The following is a 6,941-nucleotide window of genomic DNA, read 5'->3' as shown; positions in this document are numbered from 1 at the left end:
TTCATCAAACTAAGTCATGGACCACTGAATACCATCCTGCCAGGAAGTTGGAAAGGTGTGAGTGGTATGCAAAGTGTGAAGGGCTGTTCACTGCATAGAACATCTAGGTGCTCCATGGAAATGCCCAAGAAGCTCCACGTTGTGAAATCAGCGAATTGAAGATAGATGTTTAGTGAGCTAGAGTCAGTGGAAAGTAATTTCCCAGGTCAACCAATTAGAGGCCTTTTCAATCTCCTCCTCCTTTGGCTTTCTTATTTATGTTTATTGTCTACAAAAAGATGCTATTCTCTCATTTCCCCATCTTCTTCCTCTTCTTCAGTACACGTGATATAAAGGACATTATTACATCTTATTAAAACTTCACCCAATGTTCAGACAATGCTCTAAGTATTCTTCTGTGTTTGCAAGCTGCATGTTCATATAGTCATCTATAGATACCAGGTAGCCTTTGTACTCCATTCCTCACTTGAGTTTCTCCATTACTGGCTCCCCTTTAATCCACTGAGAAAAGGCCTAGGATTGAGGGGCAAATTCACAGCGACTACATACAAATGCTGCGGGCCACTGGCCACCAACCCAGCTGCCATTCATCCCTCATGACTGGAACAGCTATGGCTGGATTCAAATCCTCCTTTTGATTTCCCATTTATCTGTATTAGTAACATTTTCTTCTTTGGACACATCAATGTTACAAATGAAAAATATTTCACTGCTTTTTCCTATAAAATTTTAATTTTTTAAAACTACCTTGCTATTTCTAAGATGGTATTTGACAGAGAACGCCCTGTCATCACAGGGATCAGTTGCAAGAGTGATCTAGGTGGGGGCCTGAGAGCCAGGAAGGGAGAGTTTGGAGACATCATTCCACAGGTAACCTGTCTTCCCTGGGAGCTACCAATTGGCCTTCACTGCACCAGCTCAGATATTTTTGGATCCAACATTCTGTAATTCCCACTTAAACAAGAGACAATGGAATGAACATCTTGAAGGTTTTAAAGAAGAATTTCTTTTGCCACCTACCATCTAAACATGACAGACCAAATCTTCTGAAGAGTTTTCAACACCCACAGCCTGGCAACTCAGAGTAGGAAAAAAACTCATGCACAATATACACTTTGAAAAGTATTTTTAGTTTCTTCCATGAAGTGACATTTGATTTTACTCTACTTAAAAACATTTAACTGTCAGCAATGGCTCATGTCTGCTAAATTCTGTAATTCCTGTGAACAACTTGCTTAGTTCTTCCAGACAATGGACAGCTTCATCCTAATTTGTTTGCCCAAGTTGTGGCAATTTGGTGTGGTTGTGAAACAATGGAAGTTTACCAAGGGAAGTGGTAGCATCTGCCCTCCGAGGACAAACAAGAGTCCAAGTCCTAATCTAGAATGGGATACATTTAGATCTACCCAAGTTGGTATATATGAGATATATTAGTGTCTTTGGGGGAAAAGTGGCAGATCCAAAGTGGGTAATTTGAGAGCAGTTTTAAAAATGGATTACTTGACAATGGTGTGGCAGAATTTGGGGAGCTAGTGAGGAAATTCCCAGGGCTAGAAACAGCAGGGAGTCACCACCCCTAGGCCCTAGACGGATGGAACAGTTTAGAAGCTCAGAAAGAGTAGCAATATAAAAATAACTTCCTAGTCCAGACCTCACTCTCTTGCCCATCTTCCAGTTTCCTGCGACTGCCTCTCATTGGCCAAACCTGTCAGAAGTCAGATAACAAAGGGGCACATTGATTTGGCTTCCTGCAGTGGGGTGGAGAAGGGTAGACAATGGATTCCAGGGCAAATAGAAGATGTGCAGTAGATGGAGATTTAGGGAGACAAGGGTAATCAACTGAATGCTCTTATTCATCCCTTTGTCCATTCTTTGATTCATCAAACATATATTTGTTAAACACTGTCTATACTTGAAAGCACCTTGGAGAATATGGGTGAAGGATGATGAGTGATCTCTCAAAGAGCTTTTATTTTTTTATTGAATGTGGAAACAAGGCATAACCATATGAAATGTTCTAAAACAAAACCTCGCCGTGAATAGTAGTAGGGCAGACAGTATCCGAGACGGGGAGTCAGTGTGGGCCCTGAGAGAAGGTAGGCTCAAGGGAAGCATAAGAGGATTTTAACAGGGCTTTGTGGGACTCAAGGGAGAGTCCTAAAGTCATTAGTCTCCACCTCAGTACCTCTGTGGAGTGATGGACTGGCCTAGGGATTTCTCAGTGAATTCTAGGACTATACAAAAATTAAATATATATACCATTTTTTATTGAGTCCTTATAATGTGTTATGCATTTCACATATAATATCTCATGGAAGCCTTACAATGACATTGCTGAAATGGATCTTATTTTCCGTATTTTATGTAGGAGAATAAATTAAACTTCAAGAGGTAGAGTGACTTATCTAAGGCCAGACATCTGGTGGTAGAGGAACTGGGATTCAAAGCCAGGTATCTCTGACATAAAATGCCAAGCTGCTAACCTCTTTAAATCATAAGGACAATAAAGGACTCAGCAGTGGTACTTGTCTTGGGAGTGAACATTCTCCTGGTAACACCCCAGTGCATTCTCAGAAAACTGGTAGCTAGAACTTTCCCCCTATTTTAAGAAGCTGCTTGACTTGTATAGTAGGTTGTGTTTACACATAGGCATAGCTTGGCCTCTGAATGCAAGTGCTATTGTATCCTTCCTATGGACTTCTCATTATGCTTGGAATTAATTCTATCCACTATACAGACAAACGATCTGGCCTCTCCTACCTCTGATTTTATCTCTTACAACCCACCACTGTCTCACTCTGCTCTAGCCACACTGGCTTTCTTTCTGATATGAACAAATCACGCTTCTCTCACCATAGGTTATTTGCCCTAGGTGTTCTCTCTGTCCAGAGTCCTCTCCCCACAAATCTTCACAAACTGGCTCCTTTTGTTATTTATTCTCAACAGAAATGTCAGAGATTCCTTTTCTGGCCATGCCCCATAATGCCCTCCTACTCAATCTCTAGAACATCATCTTGTTTTATAATCACTGTAACACTCATCACTATGTAATATTTCTTGTTGGTCCATTTACTCTGTCCACAGGAGGGTTGGAAATTCAGTGCCTTAGGCAATGCTAGACAACCCTGTGTCTTAGATATAGTGCCTGGATCCTTAAATGTTTGCAAATGAATGAATAAACTCATTGAGATGAATCCTGGTTCAAAAAGAAAAGTAGTAACAGGATGGTGTATTTACTCATTATTTAATATCACCTGCCTTTCAGGTATTATTTCTACTTCTAATTTAAGATGAGAAAAGTGACATTTAGAGATTCCCAAGGTCAGGCCAGCAACAGAAAAGGACTACAACATACCCTTTTGATTCCAACTCTATTGAGCTTTCAAAGCCACTGTTGTGTTTGTATGAGTTATGGCCCCCAAGTAGTCTTAAGTGAGGGAAAGTCTGATTTTTTTCTTTCATGTGTTAGTATAGAAGTGATTGTCTCTGCCAGATGGAAGATGTCATCTCTGGCTCCAGCCTGGCTGTTCCATTTATTGCTATTTCCTCGCCAGAATAAAGGGGGAAAGCAGGAGGGGAGGGCCACAGCTTCCCTGTGAAGACTTGAACTGGAAGTTGTACTCATAACCTTCACCAGGGCTACAAGGAAAGCTGGTAGATGTAACAGCTGGTTTGGAGATTGTGTGCCCAATTAAAATTTGGCAAATTCTATTAATAAAAGGAAGAAAGGGAGACTGGATGTGGAGGACAGTAGGCAAACTTTTAGGCCTTATAATAACTATGTTAGATAGCCATCTGTACTATCTTCATTTTACATATGGAGAAACTGGGGCTCAAAGAGATTAAAGATCATACCATTAGTCAGGAAAAGGGAAGAACCCATGACAAGATTCCATTTTACTCTCCCATTTCATCATTATCATCTCTCTCTCTCTCTTTCTCTCTCTGACCCACTCCCCCAACACACACACACTATACCACACCACACCACACCACACCACACCATGGCTCAGTGTTCTGTGTTTAGATGGGATTTACTTCATTTTCATCCTTGGAATGTAATTCAGCCTTTATCTGTTGGAGATAATTCAACAAACAAGGACAAGGAAGGAAGGAAATGAGTAGAGGTGAGAGTAGAGGGTCTGGCTAGACCCAGTCTAACCCTCTCTGCAGTAGATCTTGCCTTCTCCTAGGTACATTTGTTTCTTGGGGAAGCTGTCTCTGGGGACAGTGTGTCTCGGTAAGTCAGGACCTGGATCTTGGATAGAGGGTCTTTGTAAATAATGGGCCAGGAGTCCCTGACTCCCAAGCAATAAGAATAAACGGGCCATTAGTAGGTACAGTGGGCACATGTCCTTGTGTACTGGGATAAACCTTGTTTATAGCTATGTCCCAGTGTACTTATTACAAGTGCCCCCCTCAGAAGTGCCCTAATTTTGATGATAAATTTTATGGTCCCCGTACCAATACCCAATGTTACCATTGGTACCCAGCCTTCAAAATATTGGGGCAAAAACTATAAAGATGCTGGACAGCTAACTAAGCAGAAGAGGTGCCTAAATATGTGTCCCTGAATTTGATTGCCATTGTAAAGTCCCAGTAAGAAACTGATTAACAGTTCAAATTAACAGTAATTCCATTCTGCTGGATAAGCCCAAATAATCTAATTATAAAGGTTAATTGTATAATTCATTCTTAGATTACCAAAGGGAGTAAAATGTCTTGGAGGGTGTTTTATGCTGCAGAATCATTAATGATTAAAATTTCTGGGAACAGAAGCATGTATAGTTACAAATTATTCAAGCCACATAAGACTTTATAGAATTCTATCTTTAAGAGGCATTCAATAAATAACCCAGAATTCATCTATTTCATGTCTATGCCCTTTGGTTTCAATGACATTCTCATTTCTCAAAACAATATTGAGTTACACTGCACATGGACTTTCAGAAAAGTTCTTCCCAGTTAATCAAAATTTACTCAATTTGAGGCACAACAATTTTATTGCCCAGAGGTCATCACTGACACTCCATATCTATGAAGTTGGTTGAAAAATCCTAGACAGAGATTTGCAAAATGACAGTCCTCGAGTAACTTTGTGATTTGGAATCAGAAAAATGAAATTAAAGATCAACACATAAAAGAAGTTTCTGCCTCTTGAAGTTGGAATGAAGTAAAGGACAGATTCATTATCTAAGAATAATGGGTGAAACTAAAAAAACAGCAATCTAAAGTGAACTCACTTAAAACAGGAAACAAAATTTTACAACCAATGAAAAGAAAAAAATTTTCATAGGATTTAATAAAATTAAAACCTGCAGATTTTGGTGTAACTCTCCAACAAAACTGAACCTCAGCATATACCATATTTCATTTGATGTTTAAATGATTATAAAGAGGATCACGTAACAAAAACATGTAAGGTCTTCATTGGTCTCCTCAGGCAATTCTCTTAAACATGTTCATATCCAAATATTCCATTTTGGAGTGCTGAGCTGGACTGCCTCTCTGTCCTTTTCTCCTCTCCGCTGTCAATAAGTCTAAGACAGTACCTCATTTATCAGAGGATTAGCATGTGTGATTCTAAGCACTTTTCTAACATCACTTCCATCAACCTCATGAAATCCAAAATCTTTTGCAAGATTTGCCTTTTCACTTTGTAATCAATGTGCATTGTACTAACAGTGTGTTGTTAGATATTCTAAACAATAAATAATCCTGCAGTCAGATTAAAAAAAAAAAAACATTGATGTAATTAGAGGGAATCAACACTAAATTGAGCAGGATATTTGTTTTTTGGTGTTTTGTTTGTTTGTTTGTTTTTTAGAGAGAGAGCATGAACAGCAGAGGGAGAGAAAGAATTGTAAGCAGGCTCCACACCCAGCATGGAGCCCTACATGGGTATCGATCTCACGACCCTGAGATCGTGCCCTGAGCCATAATTAAGAGTCAGATGCTTAACCAAGTGAACCACCCAGGCATCCCATGGAGCAGGATATGTGAATGGGGAATAACTTTATGACTGTTTGGTCTATTAGACAATATATTCCTTTGAAGGCCCCCATGCCAATTGTATAGCAGCTGGGCCTTAGATAATAATCTCCGGGGTAGACAGGACTCCCCTGTACTTTAGGCTTGAGCTTCAACTCCATCAACTTGTTCTATGGTCTTGAGCAAGTCACTTCATCTCAATAATCTTACAAGCCAAATAAACCCAGATTCTTTCTCTGGGATCTAAGAAGTTGTGCATATATGTTTTAATGTACATGTTCTCAAGGAGGGTGCTCGTATGTTTCTTCCAATTCTCATAAGAATCTAAACTACCAATCATGGAGCACCTCACATGATTTCTAAAATTGCTTTTCAGCTTTCATATTCTCTGATTTCTGATTTTCCTTGGGTAAAACTATCTGTATGGAATGAATGTAGAAGATTGGGCTAGGCCAGGTGGGACGGAAATCTGTAAGCTGTTACCTGTAATTAGTGCTGAAATGTAGGTAGGCAATCCATCAATTCTAACCAATGATCTACTGCCTAGTAACCTGAAGCTTCTTTTGAAAAACTGAATTAAAGATTTTCAAGCCTGTTGTTTTAGAGAAGGCAGAATGCTATATAGAAGGTTTAGCAATGTGTGTGCAAATCGTTAAAGAAATACTGGGCACTCAGCTGAATAAATCCACTTTGAAGGATTTGAAATATCACTAAATAGTTACCATCCTATATTAGTAATTAATTATGACTAAGATCATTGCAAATATAAGAACTAGAAAGATAGAAAATGACACATACTATCTGATGTGGGCAGAGCAAGTAGGGTTTCTGAAAGGTGTAGTAAGTGGGCTGTTAATATAGCTGTTCCAAATCTTGACATCATCATAGCTATAATTTGATTAAATACTAAATGCTAAATTTATCTTCTAAACTTTAAAGAGACCTCAAAA

The 6,941-nt window shown here is 39.2% G+C and overlaps 1 pseudogene; it reads right to left on the bottom strand.

Annotated features, from left to right (window-relative positions):
• Positions 1-279: 279 nt before the first annotated feature.
• LOC112860540 (small nuclear ribonucleoprotein F pseudogene) lies at positions 280-587 on the bottom strand (annotated as a pseudogene).
• Positions 588-6,941: the final 6,354 nt, after the last annotated feature.

The sequence above is a fragment of the Puma concolor genome, chromosome A1, assembly GCF_028749965.1.
Source record: "Puma concolor isolate L17-30 chromosome A1, mPumCon1.1.hap2, whole genome shotgun sequence".
Classification (NCBI taxonomy): domain Eukaryota; kingdom Metazoa; phylum Chordata; class Mammalia; order Carnivora; family Felidae; genus Puma; species Puma concolor.
This window is presented reverse-complemented; position numbering and strand designations above follow the sequence as displayed.